Raw genomic sequence first — 15,511 nt, 5'->3', positions numbered from 1 at the left:
GGTGGGGAGGACTGGCAAATCATCCCAGTTCCATGTTCAGAAGATGGCAAGAGTCCCATAATTGAGGCCAGCATCTGCCTCCTTGAGAAGAGTGAAGGAGGAGACTTCTGATCCCCGACTAGGCATGGCCATCACCCCTTGCCAGCCTGACGCATCCACAGAAGACCAATGTTTAGCCAGGCTCGGTGCACATGTTTGAATCCCAGCAGCTAGGAGGCTGAGGCAGGAGGCTCACAAGTTCAAGGCCAGCCTGGGCAACTTAGTTAGACCCCTGTCTCACAATGAAATGAAAAGGGCGGGGTACAGTTCGGTGGCTCGAACTCCCTAGCCTGCGCAGGTCTGGGCTCAACCCCAGCATACGACCTCCCTGTGATCTGCTGGGCATTGCTCTTAGTGCTAACGGACTTTCATGCTTTTCTTTTATGACATGGATCAAAAGGATGCATTTACGCAAAGACACTCTCCTAGTCGGAACCTGGGCTGAGCCTGGTGTCACTCTTCTGCTTGGCTGTGGACAACCCACCGACACCATCTCTCATCTTGCAGTTTGGGGAGAGAGGCACAGAGAGGTCAGGTTGCCTGGGCACAGCTTGCAAAGAGCTGGGCCTTTGCTTGGCCAGGCCTGGGTCTGCTGTGTAGAGTCCTCAGCCTTGTCCCTCACAAGGAGGCCACTGCCTTCTCCGGGAACCTTCTGGGTCACCTGCTTCAGGGCCTCTAGCTTCCTGTGTGCCCACCTCTGGGAGCCTGGAGAGCCAGGGCCTGCACCATGCCAAGCAAGAACAGGTGGCCAACCCAGTGCCAGGCAGAGGGCCAGCAGGAGTCCATGGTGGCAGTGGGGCAAAGGGTGGCCCCCTGGAGGCCACCTCAGCATGTCTGTGCCTTCTGCAGACGAACATCAGGGACACAGCTCCAAGCCACACCCTAGACTCTAGAGCAACAGCCACAGCCACAAAACTCTAGCAGAGGGTCACACCTGACAGGTGCCAGCCTGAACCCGGCCCAGGCAGGCGAAACCTGGGGTCAGGGGGGCTCCAGCAGGGCCTCAGGGCCCCTCCTGGGTGCCACGGTGATGGGGCAGGCAGGAGTTACAGTCCCCTCGAATTCCTGGTGAACCTTTTGGCCTTTGGGTATGGGCCAAGAATGAGCGAGGAGGTGTGAAGGGCATCTCACTCCTACTCCGTCTGCCTCGAGCTCCAGGCTGGCTCTGACGGTCTTTCTCATGCAGACCGCCCACCCCATGGACAGGAGGACAGACTGAGGGCACAGGAGGAGAGCCCCCTCTTCCTCCTGGCCTGAGCTAGTGCCACTCTGGGGAAAGTGCCAACTGCAGTCAAGTCTTATCTGACAGCTGCGTCAGTGAAAGGTCTTCTGTGCCTCCAGTCATCGGAACTCTCTGGAAGTCAAGAATGCTCGTTCCCCATAAGGAAAAGTCTAGGCAGTTGGCCAGGCTCAGAACCTCTAGCCCTGCCGGCATTCCAGCACTGGACAGGCTCAGCAGCCTGGGGGTGGTCAGAAGCTGCAGGGGTCCTGTGGGCACCTCGTGCAGCCTGAGTAGCCCCAGTCGAGACGACGTGCAGGCAGCTCCCCTGCTGAGGCTACTCGCTCTGAAGTGCACCTGGGGCCTCTGAGAACAACAGTCCTGACTGGACTGTTCCCATACACCGTTGTTGTGAATATTTATAAATTTTTAGTTGTAGATGGACCCAATACCTTTATTTTAATGTGGTGCTGAGGATCAAACCCAGTGCCTCACACATGCTAGGCAAGCGCTCCACCACTGAGCTATGGCCCTAGCTCCTCTTTATAAATCTTTTTAAAACTTTGGAAAGTGGGCTGGGGATGTGGCTCAAGCGGTAGCGCGCTTGTCTGGCATGCATGCGGCCCGTGTTCGATCCTCAGCACCACATACCAACAAAGATGTTGTGTCCGCCGAGAACTAAAAAATAAATATTAAAAAAAAATTCTCTCTCTCTCTCTCTCTCTCTCTCCTCTCTCACTCTCTCTTTAAAAAAAAAACTTTGGAAAGTTTTCAAGTAATAGACTACTTGGGAACTCTGCACAGCAGGGGCCAGCTGCCACCCAGGAGCACTGCACTTGGGAAAAAGAAACTATCCAAAATATTATGCAGCCATGAAAATGGATGACTAACCACCACAGGGCAATGCAGAGGAGTCTTGGAAACACACAATTGTTTGAGGAATCTCTATGTAGGACAAGTACAGAGCTGGTAAATAAACTCGGCGATGTGCTACTTGAATGGCAGTATTCCAAGGTGAGGGACTATGGGAGGTGAGACACACTGCTAGTTTCTGGGTTCTCAACAACAGATGGTATATGCTCTTCTGGTCTGTGCCCACCTCCCCTGAGTGTGCCACTGTGTTCACTGTAAAACAGGTGTTATATTAGAGCAGTGGTTTAAAGACACAGAGAAGAACCAAATCCAGGACGTGATCCCAGGGCAGGTGGGAGGAGGAGGAAGGGGTTGGAGATGTGGGCTGAGTGGGAATTCCTTGGCTTGTGTCCTTGGCTGGTTTTCCTGTTTGCTCCTGAAACTCACACCCAGCCCCCAGCATTGTGCCTGTGAGGCCAACCAGGCAGAGGTCATCACCTACTTCCCTCTGGGTCAGTAGCAACTCCTCCCTTGCTCCTGCCCCAGAGCCCTTGACACCCTGCTGGGCCCTCACTGCCTGTCCTCTGTGCACAGCTTCCTCCCAGGCCCAGTGAGGCCCTCTGGGTGCTGCGCTGTCCTGCCTCGACGAACAGCTACAGGACTTAATACGGTGAGAGTGTCCATTATGCAACGCAGGTTCACTCTCACAGGATCAAGTCGTCTTTAAAACTGTTTTCAGTACCTGAGCTTCTGAGCTGGCTGGGGACACCATCGTGGTCATGGGCTCTGCAAGAAAAGATAGCGAGTCAGGTTCCCCCAGCCACCCCAGGACCCAAGGACAGGCTGCTGCCCCTGCCTCAGCTCACCATGACCCCAGGAGCCCACAGACTGAAATGGCCAGCTGAGCCCACGGGAAGGTGGGATGCCCCACCCCCCGCCCATTTCCCTGTAGGAAAATACAGTAATCCCCCCACTCTCCCAAGGAACCCCAGAAAGTTCATTGCCAGCTGAGCCACCAGGTCACTTGCAAGGCCCTTCAGGAGCCAGCTCTGGGAAGGACACCTAGGTGCCAAGAGTGACTGTCCCATTCTGCACTAGAGAAGGCAGACCCCAGTGCTCCCCAGTGCCTGCTCAGAAGAGTGGTCAGCAGTGCTGGTGAGTGGGTCCAGGGTCTGGGGTCCAGGCCTGCTTGGAGACAGAGGGAAAGGAGGGAGCAGCTCAGGTAGGTGGTGGCTGCAGGCAAGAAGCCGCGGTCTGAAGTGAGAAGCTGTGACGTTGGGAACTGAGGTGGCCTGCCTCCAAGTTACACTGTCGGAAGAGACTTGGGCTCAGAGGAGCTGACAGGCTTTGCCTAGCTGGGAATGTCCACCTCGGACTGCGACTCCTGGATCTGAGGCCCACGTACAGGCTCAGTGTGATGCTGAGTGGCGGCAGGTAGTGAGTGGCATTTTGCAGGTGCTCATCCATGAATGCCGAATCCAACCCAGGAAGTGAGCAGCTCAGGCACCCATTCACAGATGAAGAGATAGAGGCTCAGAGATGACCTCCTGTGCTCCAAGGTATCACAGCTAGTGGCGGGGAGATAGTGCCAGAGCAAGGCAGGGAACCCCAGAATCTGGACCACCAGTTGCTGACCAAGCCCCCAGCCCCCCAGGTTCCAAGGATGCCACGGAATGAGATGCAGAAACCTACCCACACATACGACGTGCAGGGGCACTCGAGTGGGCATGGGAGCTTCACCGCCTTCACTCCTACTAGAAAGAGGCGAGACGTGGGAAGACAGACCTCAGGACGGTCTCCGCACGAACCTGCTAATGCCGCAAACACTTTCAAAATGCCATCAAGAGCCAGGAGGATGGCCCAAGATAAAGGAGACTGCCACCCACTGCAGTAATGGGAACAGTCCAGGCCAGCATCGGTGAGGTCAGGAGAGGCCAGCAGTGTGCAGCAGGCCACAGGCTCTTGTCCTGGGCCAGCGTCCTGCCTGCTGGGCAGTCAGGGAAGCTGGCAGCCACAGCTGGTCCAAGTAGTGGGGAGGTAGAAGCATCAGACCCAGGACCAAGGTGTTTCCTGGAGGCCAGTGCCTGGGTCATGCTGCTGGTTGGGAAGGGCAGGAGGGGCTGACCGAGAAGGGTGGCCAGCCCTTCCCAGCTCTCTGCACACTGATGGCACACGCAGTCTAGCTCTGCAGCCAGCTCTCTGTGGAAATGCTTTCAATGCTTGTGTTGCTGGCTCAAATAGTTCATATATTAGCAAAAACAACAACAACAAAAAAATCATGCCAACATTAAAGTGTCTGTGAATCTTAATTGTTTGCAGTTGCAAGGACTTAGGAACTCTCCAGGGTTTGACGAGCAGGCTCGGCCTGCTGAGATGGGGGTGAAGGAGATCTCTCGGGGAGGCCGAGCTGGGGCCTCCACGAGGTGGTCACAAAACTCCAGCAAGTTGGAGGGGGTGGTGCCAGGAATCCCCCTCTGTGGTGAGGAAACTGGGGCTCAGCAGACTCAGAGATCTGCCAGAGTCCACCCAGCTAATAAACTGCAGAGCTGGGTCCCCGCGAAGCCAAGCACACTCCTGACCCACCCACCCAACAGTCCAGGTACGACTGCCCGGAGCTGCTCTCACTGGAGTAGACAGAAGCAGAGGGAGGCAGCGGGACCCAGGAGATCACGTGTCTATGGTGAGACCTCCAGAGGGGAGATGGAGCCAGACACAGGCTCCCACCACCACTCTCTGATCCCTGCAGGGGGCGGGACCACTCAGCCACCTCCTCCTGCGGGAAGGACACCCTCGCCAGGGAAAGGAAACCCACTCCAGATTCTCTTGCGTGGAATGGCAAGTGAGGAGAACTGAAGCGCTCGGCACTCCTCTGAACACTGTTCCTGTGGTGGAAGGACAGACTGCACCTGGAGGAGAGGTGCCCAGAGGACCTTCGCAGCTGCCCCCAGCAGCCTCCAGAGGAAGCGCACAGCCCTGCGTGGCAGGTGAGAGGAGGTACCTGCACCTCAGCCCCGTCTGCCCTGGGAGGACTGGAGATGTCAGATCCTGGCCAATCTGTGGCCCTCAGGCTCTGGGTGTCCTCCCTCGGACCTCACTTTCTCACCTGCAGGACAGAGGTGACACCTACGTCTAACAGTGTCACCTCAGAGAGGTGCAGCAACAGAGGCAGAGAAGCTTCCCGAGGTGGAAGGGTTTGCAGAGCACCTACTGCGCTGTGGCAGGGCCTGGAGTCAGGACAGCCTGCCCAGAGTGTCGTGTGGCCACAGCAGGCTGCAGAAACACAGCGTATGTGAGCCTGGTAGACAGGAGAACTGGCCGCAACCCAGGAAGGCCACCACCAAAGTCTCTCAAAACCACGGTCCCGGCCTTCCAAGGTAGCAGGTCTGCTTCCCGAAGCCTTGCCACACGGCATGATGCCAACTGCCACTCACTGTAGCACCTTCTTACCACAAGACACTGGAAATACATACACACACACACACACGCGCACACACACAGGAACAGGGCATCCTGGAGTGGAGTGGGAGGGCAGAGGGCAGCTCTAGGTTTCAGAGCAGAACCCGTGTGCTGGTGTGCATGAAACTTTACACTGTGGCTAAGAGGCCAGTAGGTGGGGACCATAACACAGGGCTCTGGGATGCTACTCTCTCTGCAAGTTCTGAATTTGGGTCTTGTGGACGCACTACAGAGTCAAGAAATCAAATCATGCAAAAGGGTGCCACTCAACGTGCAGTGCTGCCCTGTCTCAGAGGTGGGGTGGAGCCCAGAGCCAGCAGACTTTGGACCCAAACACCCTGTGTGCTCCCAGAAGCCCAGGGTCTCCACCACCTCGGTCCCCTCTCACGGGGAGACACCACCCCCCATGGTCAGGGTGAGTGAAACACACCCAGTGTCGGTGATTTCAGGCTCTCCACAAAAGCTTGTTCCACAGTCAAGACTCTAACTGCAAGACCCAGTTGGGCCCTCTGTGGAGCGTCAGCCTTCAGGAGCTGGAGGATGCCCACAGGCAGGTTCAGAAGTCGCAAGCTCTGTTTGTTCAGCAAACATAGAGCTCTTTGGGTCAAAGGGATACAGGTGTGTCCCTCCTTCTGGGTCACTTCTGCCAATCCTTGGGCTGAGATCAGCACGATTCTCCACATGCTCCCCAGGGGCTCCCCTCAGTCCACTGGGCAAGGATCTGAGAGGAGACCCAAGTCAGGGGATTCGAGAACCTCGGATGGAATGTGGATTCTAGAACCACTTGGAACATTCCTGGGCCCCTGCAAAGATCTACTGAAGTGGAATCCGTGGGAGGGACCAGCACAGGGTGGTTCTGACCACTGGGGTGGTTCTGACTGTTCAACAGGCGTAGTGGGGCCCTGACAGCAGAGGGTGGGGTGCAGAGACTTATCGAGGAAGGTGTGCCAGGGTTCATGTTCCATCATATGTAAATTTCACATCAAAAGAAAGAATTACAAACAAACGCTAAGCTCTGGTAACAGCACACAAGCTGAAGTATTTAGGGGAAGTAGATTGATGTGTATACAACAATTTCCTGGAAATGAATCAAGAATGAGCCAGGCGCCATAGCACACACCTTAGTCCCAGCCACTCAGGAGGCTGAGGCAAGAAGATCACAAGTCCCAGGCACACCTAGGCCATTCAGCAATACCCTGTCCCAAAAAATAATTTTTAAAAATAGGAAAACAATAAAAGAAGAAAAATGGAGAGCGACATGACACCCAGATGTGAGGGTGGAATTGGGAGCGTACACACCTGCAGGCCCCCTGACTTCTGCGTGGCATGGCCAGGGGACACAGGTGGCAGACGTAGGCAGGACAGCCAACAGCTAACCTAAGGAAAAGGCTATTCTGTATCTATACCCTCTTAAGACAGAAGAAAATGGGTTTGTGTCACCTCGAGCCGGAAGGTCGTGGAGATCTGTCCTGAAGCCACAGATGCCCACACTCTCCTTTCTGCTCACCCCTCAGTCCCTGGAGACGAACCAAGGCAGATGCACAGGGGGAAAGTGGGATTCCCTGGGAGAGGACAGAAGCCGAAACAGTGGCTGGGAGCTTCCTCCCGCTGCCCGGGCCCCTTGTGCTTGTCTGCCCGGCGAGCAGACACCACTTCCAGGCCCCTCTCCTCCCTCTTAACCGGGCTTTTGCATCGCTCTGAAGGGTCAGAGTTAAACCCTGGCAGCCTGTCCACAGGGTTTAACCAGGCCTCATGCCAGGGCCGGACCATCCAGTGCCCCAAAATTCCTGGTGCTGCACTAGAGTCAGCTCTGTCCCATGTGGGGCAGAGAAACCCCCCGTGGATGCCAGGCAGGCAGCTGGTGAGCATGTGGAGGATGCGGCTGGAAGGCGACAGCAAGCTTAACCTCACACGTGACATGGGGCCCCCCAGGCTCCTGGACATGTGGAGCCCTTTCCAAAGTCACAGCACAGGTTGGGTGGTACCAGCTAGGACAGGCACCTGGGCCGCCCGTGTCCAGGATTTATGGGAGGGCCAGCCTGGCATGGGCAGCGTCAGAGAGGTCACACACACAGAAGGTGATCGTCCTGCAAGGTGAGGCTTGCTCAGAAGATGGATTACAGAAATCTGTCTGCAAATACACCTTGCTCACCCCCACACACACCTCACAGTGACTGTCTGGCAGCCCTCTTCCAGAAAGCAAAGCTCAGGGACAGGCGCTGACCATCAAGAAATGTGCAGCGCAGCAGCACAGGCCTCCACTGGCACCCCCAAGATGGTCAGTCACACACCTCTAAGGCACAGGCCATCATCACACCCACAACTGTCAACTCAGGTGGCTGTTTTCCTGTGACTTTGGGTTTCTCGGCTGCGGAAGAGGCTCTTAACAACATAGCTCTCCCAGGAGGAGTGACCCCAACACCTCAGCACCTATCCTACAAGCACCTCTCAAGGTTGGCTCCCATCATGGTGAGGAAGGAAAGCTCCCACCCTCCTGGGTGGCCTCTGTCACCCTTCACCATGACTGGACTAAGTGGCCCTCAAGGGCAAAGAGCACAGCTGCAAGAGCACCTGCAATAGCCAGGCAGGTGGCATAGCTGTGACAGGTACCTCCAGCCATGGCCAGGGCTGGCAAGGACCCAGCTATAAGAACCACCAGGAATGTTCTGACAGCCAGGAGACTTGGGAAGGGGAATTCTCTCTGGAAGCAGAATCTGACCTTTCTGACCAGCTCCAGCTTCTCCCCAGCATAACTAAGGACACCAGCCAAGGCAAGACCACTCAAAGCTCATCTGCACACATCTGGGCAGGGGGGATGGTGAAAAGAAGATGACCTCAACAGACTCTTCTGGCCACTGGTGGAACTCAGGGACCTCCAGCAGCAGAGAGAGCCAGCTGTGCGCTTCCTGATCCCAAAGTCCAACCACACTCCTCAATAGCAAAGGGTCCCATTTCAGCACCTGGAAGGAGCACGCTGGGCCAGGAGACACACAGCGAAGTGTCTGTGGCTGGCACAGAGGCCAGCTCAAACATGCAGCAGCAGCACCCCTGGCTGTGACTTGTGGGCCCAGGTGCAGCGGACCCCCTGAGGCCAGAGCCTGCTCTTGAGCACTGCTGGGGGAGAGAGTGAAAGACAAGTCAGCCCTGTGGACACTGTGGTCCAGTTCTGGGCAGGTGTCTTTTTATAAATTTATTTTTTATTTTACGGGGTACTGGGAATTGAATTCAGGGACACTTGGCCACTGAGCCACATCTCAGCCCTATTTTGTATTTTATTTAGAGACAGGGTCTCACTGAGTTGCTTAGCAGCACCTCGTTTTTGCTGAGGATGGCTTTGAACCCATGATTCTCCTGCCTCAGCCTCCTGAGCCGCTGGCAGGCCTGGACAAATGCCTTTTAATGGCCTTTGTGTTAGGAACCTGGGGCTACAACATAAAAAGGGAAGGCCTTGTATCCACTCAAGAACGAAGAACTAGCAACTGCTCCAGAGAACCCTGGGGATAGCCAGGCTCAGACCCACAGTCCACCCCAAGTATAAAGAGTGGGGCCTGACTGAAAAGGTGGAGCATCAAAAGGCAAGAGCTGGGGATGGAGCTCCAGGGTGGAGTTTGGACTTACCATGCAAGAGACCCTGGATTTGAACCCCATCACCAAAAAGAAAAGTGGGCCAATAAAAACGAATAAAAATATATTTGTGTAAGTGAGTGTGAGTGCAAGGCAGGAAGTAAAGGGAGAGGAGGCAGCCATGGCTCCCCTCACCCCAGGGGCACCTAGCACCAGCCTCCACTGTCTCCTGGGCATCTTCCTGGAAGAAAGCTGGGCCCGAAGCTGGATGCTCCAGGGGCCGATGCCCAAGTCCCACTTTGCAGAGCACCTTCCCGTGGGGCAAGCCACCCTGGGACGGCAGGAGGTGGATCCACTGAGAGCGCTGCAGGCCACCTGACCACTGGCTGTGCTGTGTACGGAACGGCTCCACAGAGCTTCACCTGATGGAGTTTCCTGAGTCCATTTTAAAAAATAATCCTTTCCCGATCTTGAGGTTTTAATAATGGCCTCTTAAAAATAACTCCACATGCTAACACATTTCCCATTCTTCCACTTAAAAAAAAAAAAGAGAGAGGCAGCCAGGCGCAGTGGCACATGCCTGTAATCCCAGTGGCTCAGGAGGCTGAGGCAGCAGAATTGCGAGTTCAAAGCCAGCTTCAGCAACTTAGCAAGGCCCTATACAACTCAGTGAGATTCTGCCTCAAAATAGAATACAAAAAAGGGCTGAGGATGTGGATCAGTGGCTAAGTGTCCATGGATTCAATCCCCAGTACCAAAAATAAAATAAAGGCAGACAGAAGTCATAAGCCATCACCATTGTGAGGAATGTTTATGAACAGAAACCAGACCAGAGACCCTGTTCAAACAGAGATAAGGCTCTTCAATGCACAGGCCTGTACTGAGCTTTGACTCCTCAGTCAGGAAGTGCCACTAGATCTGTGATGACTGCCACATGGGCAATGACTGGGAATCAGCAGCACATAGAATCCTGGGGGAGAGAGAGAAACAGATGACCCACATCCCAAGCATGGCCCTCTGATATTTGGGACAGAACCAATAGGAAGCCCAGCTTGGCTTGCCCACAGTTCAGGGAGACACCAGGAAACCCCAGGGATAGCTGCTATGGTTGTGGGCAACAACTCACCACTCCCACTCTGCTTGGGTTTTCCCATCCTTAAAAATCAGAGGCTAGACTATACACTCCCTGCAGTCCTGTCCTGCTCTGCAGAGCTGGGAGCCAGACCCTAGGGTATCACTTATCTCCAGGGCTGGGGTAGGCCCAGGGAGCATCTTATAAGGAGGACAGAGCCTCAGGAGAAAAGCTCTGTGAGTATGCAGACTCCAGGTGAGAGCAGGTCACTGTGCACCTGCCCCTCTGCCCAGTCTTTGAAAGACATGGCAGCACAGTGGTTCAGAGCATGAGTGCAGAGTTCAAATTCTGCCCCTTTCTGAGTGATTTTGGACTTTCTGAGGCCTGGGCCTCAGCTGACCTGAGAGTAAAGTGGGAATAATACCATGATGTCGGTGCTTACTATTTCCACCCATCAAATCAATGTATCAATGCTTTTTGTGCAAAATTCAACTTGCAAGTGTCACAGGCAGGGGTTGGAAGGAAGAGGAAGCTGAGGGAGAAAGCTGCAGGCTCCTGGGGGGGACACAGCAGGCCCCTCCCCACTGTAAAAGGCAGTCACTGTCTGCTGCCTCTGCTGGGCTTTGCCCTGCTCCTGCCCCGTCTTCCACAGAAGCCTGCTCCAGAGCAAGTGCAAGGCCATAGCTGAGGACTGGAGGGAGGTCAGGCTCCAACCAGTGCACACAGCCTGCCTTTGTGCTCACAAAAGGGTTTCAGCTTTGGGGTAATATCATCCTATGCGCCATATACAAACCTTCCATTCTCCAGAGAGGAAAACAACTTAAAGGGGAAAGTACATAACCAGCTAAACGCACCACTTTCAACAGACCTCAAACATATTTCAGGGGCTAAGTTGTTGGTTCTTTTGGATAAAAAAAAAAGCAGATTTTACACTCTCCTTGCTCCCTCTCAATTAAACCCAGGAAACTGGTGTGTATTCCGCACAGATTCCCAGGAGGCAAGCCCCTCCCCCAACCTCCATGAAAGAGCTAGCCTGGGGACATTCTGTGTCCTCTCCGTGTCACTAGAGAGCAGCAAGGACTCTTTGTACCCACAAAGCGTTGCATGAGCCATATACTGAGGGCTGCAGAACCCAAAGCCAGGAGGAGTGGCCCAGGGGAGAGCAGGGAACAAGAATGGCATAATGCCTGCTTCCCGACTTCACCCCAGGTACTAGCAATCTGGCCAAAGCCCCTTCTCAGCCAAGGAAAGCGTGCCCCGCCACAGAGCAGCTGGCCTTGATGCCATGAGAGACGGGAGGACGAGAAGGGGACGATGAGGGGTCCCCAGGTCTGGAAAGGCCAGGAGGGCAGTGCCTGGCCCAGCGGAGGTTCCAGATCCAGAGGGCAGGGGGCCTCCAGGTCCAGCAGCCAGTCAGGAAGGAGGAGTCGGATCCAGCAGCAGGACGGCGCAGTGGGCGCCAAGGAGGTCGCGGTCCCTTTCACCAGGGAACCACCCAGTGAGCCGCCGGCGCGTCCCGACCGCCTCCGGCAGCCGCGGGCCACAACCCGGACGCCCGCTGCGCTCACCCGGCTCCTGCCGTGCGCCGACCAAGCCGTCCTGGTGCAGCAGGATGTCCCCAGTGTCGTGGATGCGGCGCTGGCCGCCGGGCGCGCCTGGCAGGCCGCGGCAGGCCTGGAAGCACACGGCCCACGCCTGCTCCTCTTTGATGGGCTGCTTATACACCTTCAGCACCTCCTCCAGGGACAGCTCCCAGGGCTCCCGCCGCGCCGCCAGTCCCGCGCGCTCCGGGGGCCGTCGCGCTGCAGCCGCCGCCGCCGCCGCCAGCCCGGGCGATGGCCGCCCATCATCGAAGCCCGCGGGAGCGTCGGGTTTCCATCACCGCCGCCGGGCACCGCCAAGCGCGGGGCGGGTCCGCGCCGTCCGCATGCCGCGTCATCCCGGCGGCCCCGCCCCCACCGGCCGTCGCAGGTGGAGCCGCGGGTGCGCAGGGAGGCGGCGCCGGGTGCCAGAGGACCAGCGCTCTGGGGAGGGAGGACCGGGACGCTGCACAAGTGTGGGAGGGAGGCCAGAGTGGGGGACCCGAAGGGGAACTTGAGCCCAGCGGGCCGTGTGGGAGAGGGAGGGGCTCAGGGAACTGGGGCCAGGGCAGGACTGAGGGTGGGGCGCTGACCCAGGCGATCCAGGCCCAGGCCAAGAGACTCATTCCTGATGGAGACGTTCTGGAAGACACCCCACTCTCCCCAACCCCGAGCTCAACAGGTCTACGCCCCAGCCTGCTCTGGACTCACTGTAGGCTGGGCTCCTCTAGACCGGCCTCCGGTGGTGGACACACCACAGTGATGGGGGGCGGGGCTCCCACACTGAGAAGCGAGTCAAAGTGCTGTGAACTCTTTGGAGGGCCTGAAGCAAGGTGACCCCAGGAGACTGCTGGGGTGGGTGAGGGTGAAGGTGACCCGGGATTCGGGCATGAAACACTTAATAGATGACCCTTTCTAGGAGGGAAGGTGTGTCTGCTTCCATCCCTTCACGGTCCCTGAGACAGTAGACACATGAAGACACAGGGTTGGCCAGAGATAACAGCACCCACCCACTCTGTTTCAGGTCCCCTACCCACAAGTCAGGTGGTGTGCCAGCCAGGGACCTGCTTTGTTGGGGTTGATCCAGAAACCTCTCAGTGGTAGTCAGCCAGGAAATGCAAGTGGGAAATCACCAGGAAGCACAAAACCCAGGTTCCCGGGACTGGAGATCTGACTAGGGCCGGGGTGATTCCTGGGCCGCTGGGTTTAAAAACCTCAGCAACGAGGCCATTTCACCTGGTTTGAAGGGAACTTATGGAGGTATGTTTTCACCTGGGGCCCCACTGTCGGATCATCCCTTCTGTTCTTTTAATCTCAAAGCAGAAAGGATTTTGTTACATGTGAGTCATATTTTTAAAATCTTTTTGTTTGGTTTATTTATTTATTTATTTTTAGTTGTTGATAGATATTTATTTTGTTTATTTACACGCTGTTCTGAGAATCGAACCCAATACCTCACACATGCCTGGCAAGTGTGCTACCACTGAGCCCCAGCCCTGTTTTATTTATTTTTTTATGTAGTTCTGGGGATTGAACCCAGGGCTTCATGCAGGCTAGGCAAGTGCTTTACTACTGAGCCACCTCACCAGCCTGACACATGTAAGTGTGACTAGAGTTTTTATAATCAATTGTGGGGTGACTTTCACATCTTTCCTTGTTCCCCAAGCTTATGAGACATGAGATGCAGGAGCACTGGTACTTTGTAGAAGGAAAGTGGAGATGAGAGAAGGTAGAGAAAGATGGCACAGCCTGGGGCTCAGGCTCAGCTTCCCCAATCCTGCACCCATGAAAGGAAGGAATTTCAAGGGTTGCTTCTGAAGGGTAGGCCACCTAGCTTCTGTGAAGCGTCTTGTGTAGAAGAGAATGCCCACACCATGTCAGGTGGCTCCACGGGAATCAAGACTTGGGATGGCCTCACTTCTTACCCCACCTCAGTGGAAGCTGGGTGTGGCTGCACTGTGGCTGTGCTGCTCCCCGTCTTCCTGGTGGCAGGAGCATCCCTGGAGGTGCAGCCACAGTCATGGGAGAGGATGGAGATGGTAATTTCCCTAGTGGGAAAGACGACACCTGCCCTCGTTCTTGGGGGTTTGAATGTCCCTAGCTGACCACAGACTTCAGGGTTTCTTTGGATGAGCAGGTGCCTCCAGCAGCTTCCTCACTGGGCCAGGGCCTGGTAAGACTCATGTCTGGCTTCCTCAGGGGCCTGGAGGCCACCTACTTATAAGAGTCCTGTGACCCTTTCTCACCCAGCTTCCATCACGGCTTCAGGGACCCCTGTGCGCTTCCTCAGATATCAGCCAGCAAGATTCAGAACTAAGGAAAAAAGTGGGACTTGGGTTCTTCTTACTTATGTCCTGAGGATTTGTTACTTATCTAAAAGTTTATCCCCCTGTGCATGACCAAATGAGGTAGCAGAAGTGTTGGCCAGTGCTGGAGACGCTACTGACACATCCCCCAAAAGGATCAGATGAGACCCAGAAATTGGCCCAAGATGAGAAGTCTTCTGACTTTTTTTAGTTGTAAATAAACAGAGCACCTTTCTTTCTTCCTTCTCTCTCTCTCTCTCTCTCTCTCTCTCTCTCTCTCTCTCTCTCTCTCTCCTTGTTTTTCTTTTCTTTTTTCTTTCTTTCTCCAGGAACTGAACTCAGGAGCACTTGACCACTGAGCCATACCCCCAGCCCCATTTTGTATTTAGAGACAGGGTCTCACTGAGTAGTTTAGCACCTCACTTTTGCTGAGGCTGGCTCTGAACACATGATCCTCCTGCCTCAGCCTCCCGAGCCACTGTAATTACAGGTGTGTGCCACCGAGCCTGCTACCTTTATTTATTTATTTATTTATATGTGGTGCTGAAGTTTGAACTCAATGCATCACACATGTTAGGTAAGCACTCCACCACTGAGCCACAGCCCAGCGCATCTTCTAACTTCTTCCTCTTTTTTTTTGTTTTGTTGTTGTAGATGAACATATTCATTCGTTCGTTCGTTTGTTCCTTCCTTCCTTCCTTCCTTCCTTCCTTCCTTCCTTCCTTCCTTCCTTCCCTCCTTCCTTCTTTCCTTCCTGTCTTTCTTTCTTTCTTTCTTTCTTTCTTTCTTTCTTTCTTTCTTTCTTTCTTTCTTTCTTTCATGGGGGATTGAACTCAGGGGCACTCAACCACTGACCGCATACCCAGCCCTGTTTTGTAGTTTATTTGAGACAGAGTCTCCCTGAGTTGCTTAGTGCCTGGCTAAATTGCTGAGGCTGGCTTTCAACTAGTGATCCTGCTGCCTCTGCCTCCTGAGCTGCTGGGATTACAGACGTGTGCTACCACATCCAGCCTGTCTTCTGACTTCTTAATTGTGGGTTTGCAGCAAGAAATATTTCAATCTTGTAGAGTGGGAGGCTGAGAGTGACTTTTTTTCTTTGTGGTACTGAGGATTGAACCCAGGTTCTTGTGCATTCTAGGCAAGGGCTCTACCCCTGAGCTACATCCCTATTTTTGTTTTTTATTTTGAGATGGGGTCTTGATAAAGTGCCCAGGCTTGTCTTAAACTTTTGATCCTCCTTCCTTAGCCTCCTGAGTGGCCACCATGCTCAGCTCTGAGAGTGTGACTTTTAAGCTGATGATCAGAACTGAAGAGTAAATCTACTCAAAACCAGAGTAATTGGCTCATGGCTCCAACAACTAGATGCAACTGTTATGTCCTGTGGTGAGCTCTCGATACCTTGATGAGTTCCACAGTTAGTTTC

General features: G+C 54.7%; 1 pseudogene; it reads right to left on the bottom strand.

The window, feature by feature from the left end:
• The window catches only part of LOC144251705 (protein spire homolog 2-like), a 28,628-nt pseudogene extending 16,402 nt beyond the window's left edge, over positions 1 to 12,226 (bottom strand).
• Positions 12,227 to 15,511: the final 3,285 nt, after the last annotated feature.

This window comes from Urocitellus parryii, unplaced genomic scaffold (genome assembly GCF_045843805.1).
Source record: "Urocitellus parryii isolate mUroPar1 unplaced genomic scaffold, mUroPar1.hap1 Scaffold_160, whole genome shotgun sequence".
NCBI lineage: Eukaryota > Metazoa > Chordata > Mammalia > Rodentia > Sciuridae > Urocitellus > Urocitellus parryii.
The sequence above is the reverse complement of the archived record's forward strand: the minus strand, read 5'-3'. Positions and strand labels throughout refer to the sequence as shown.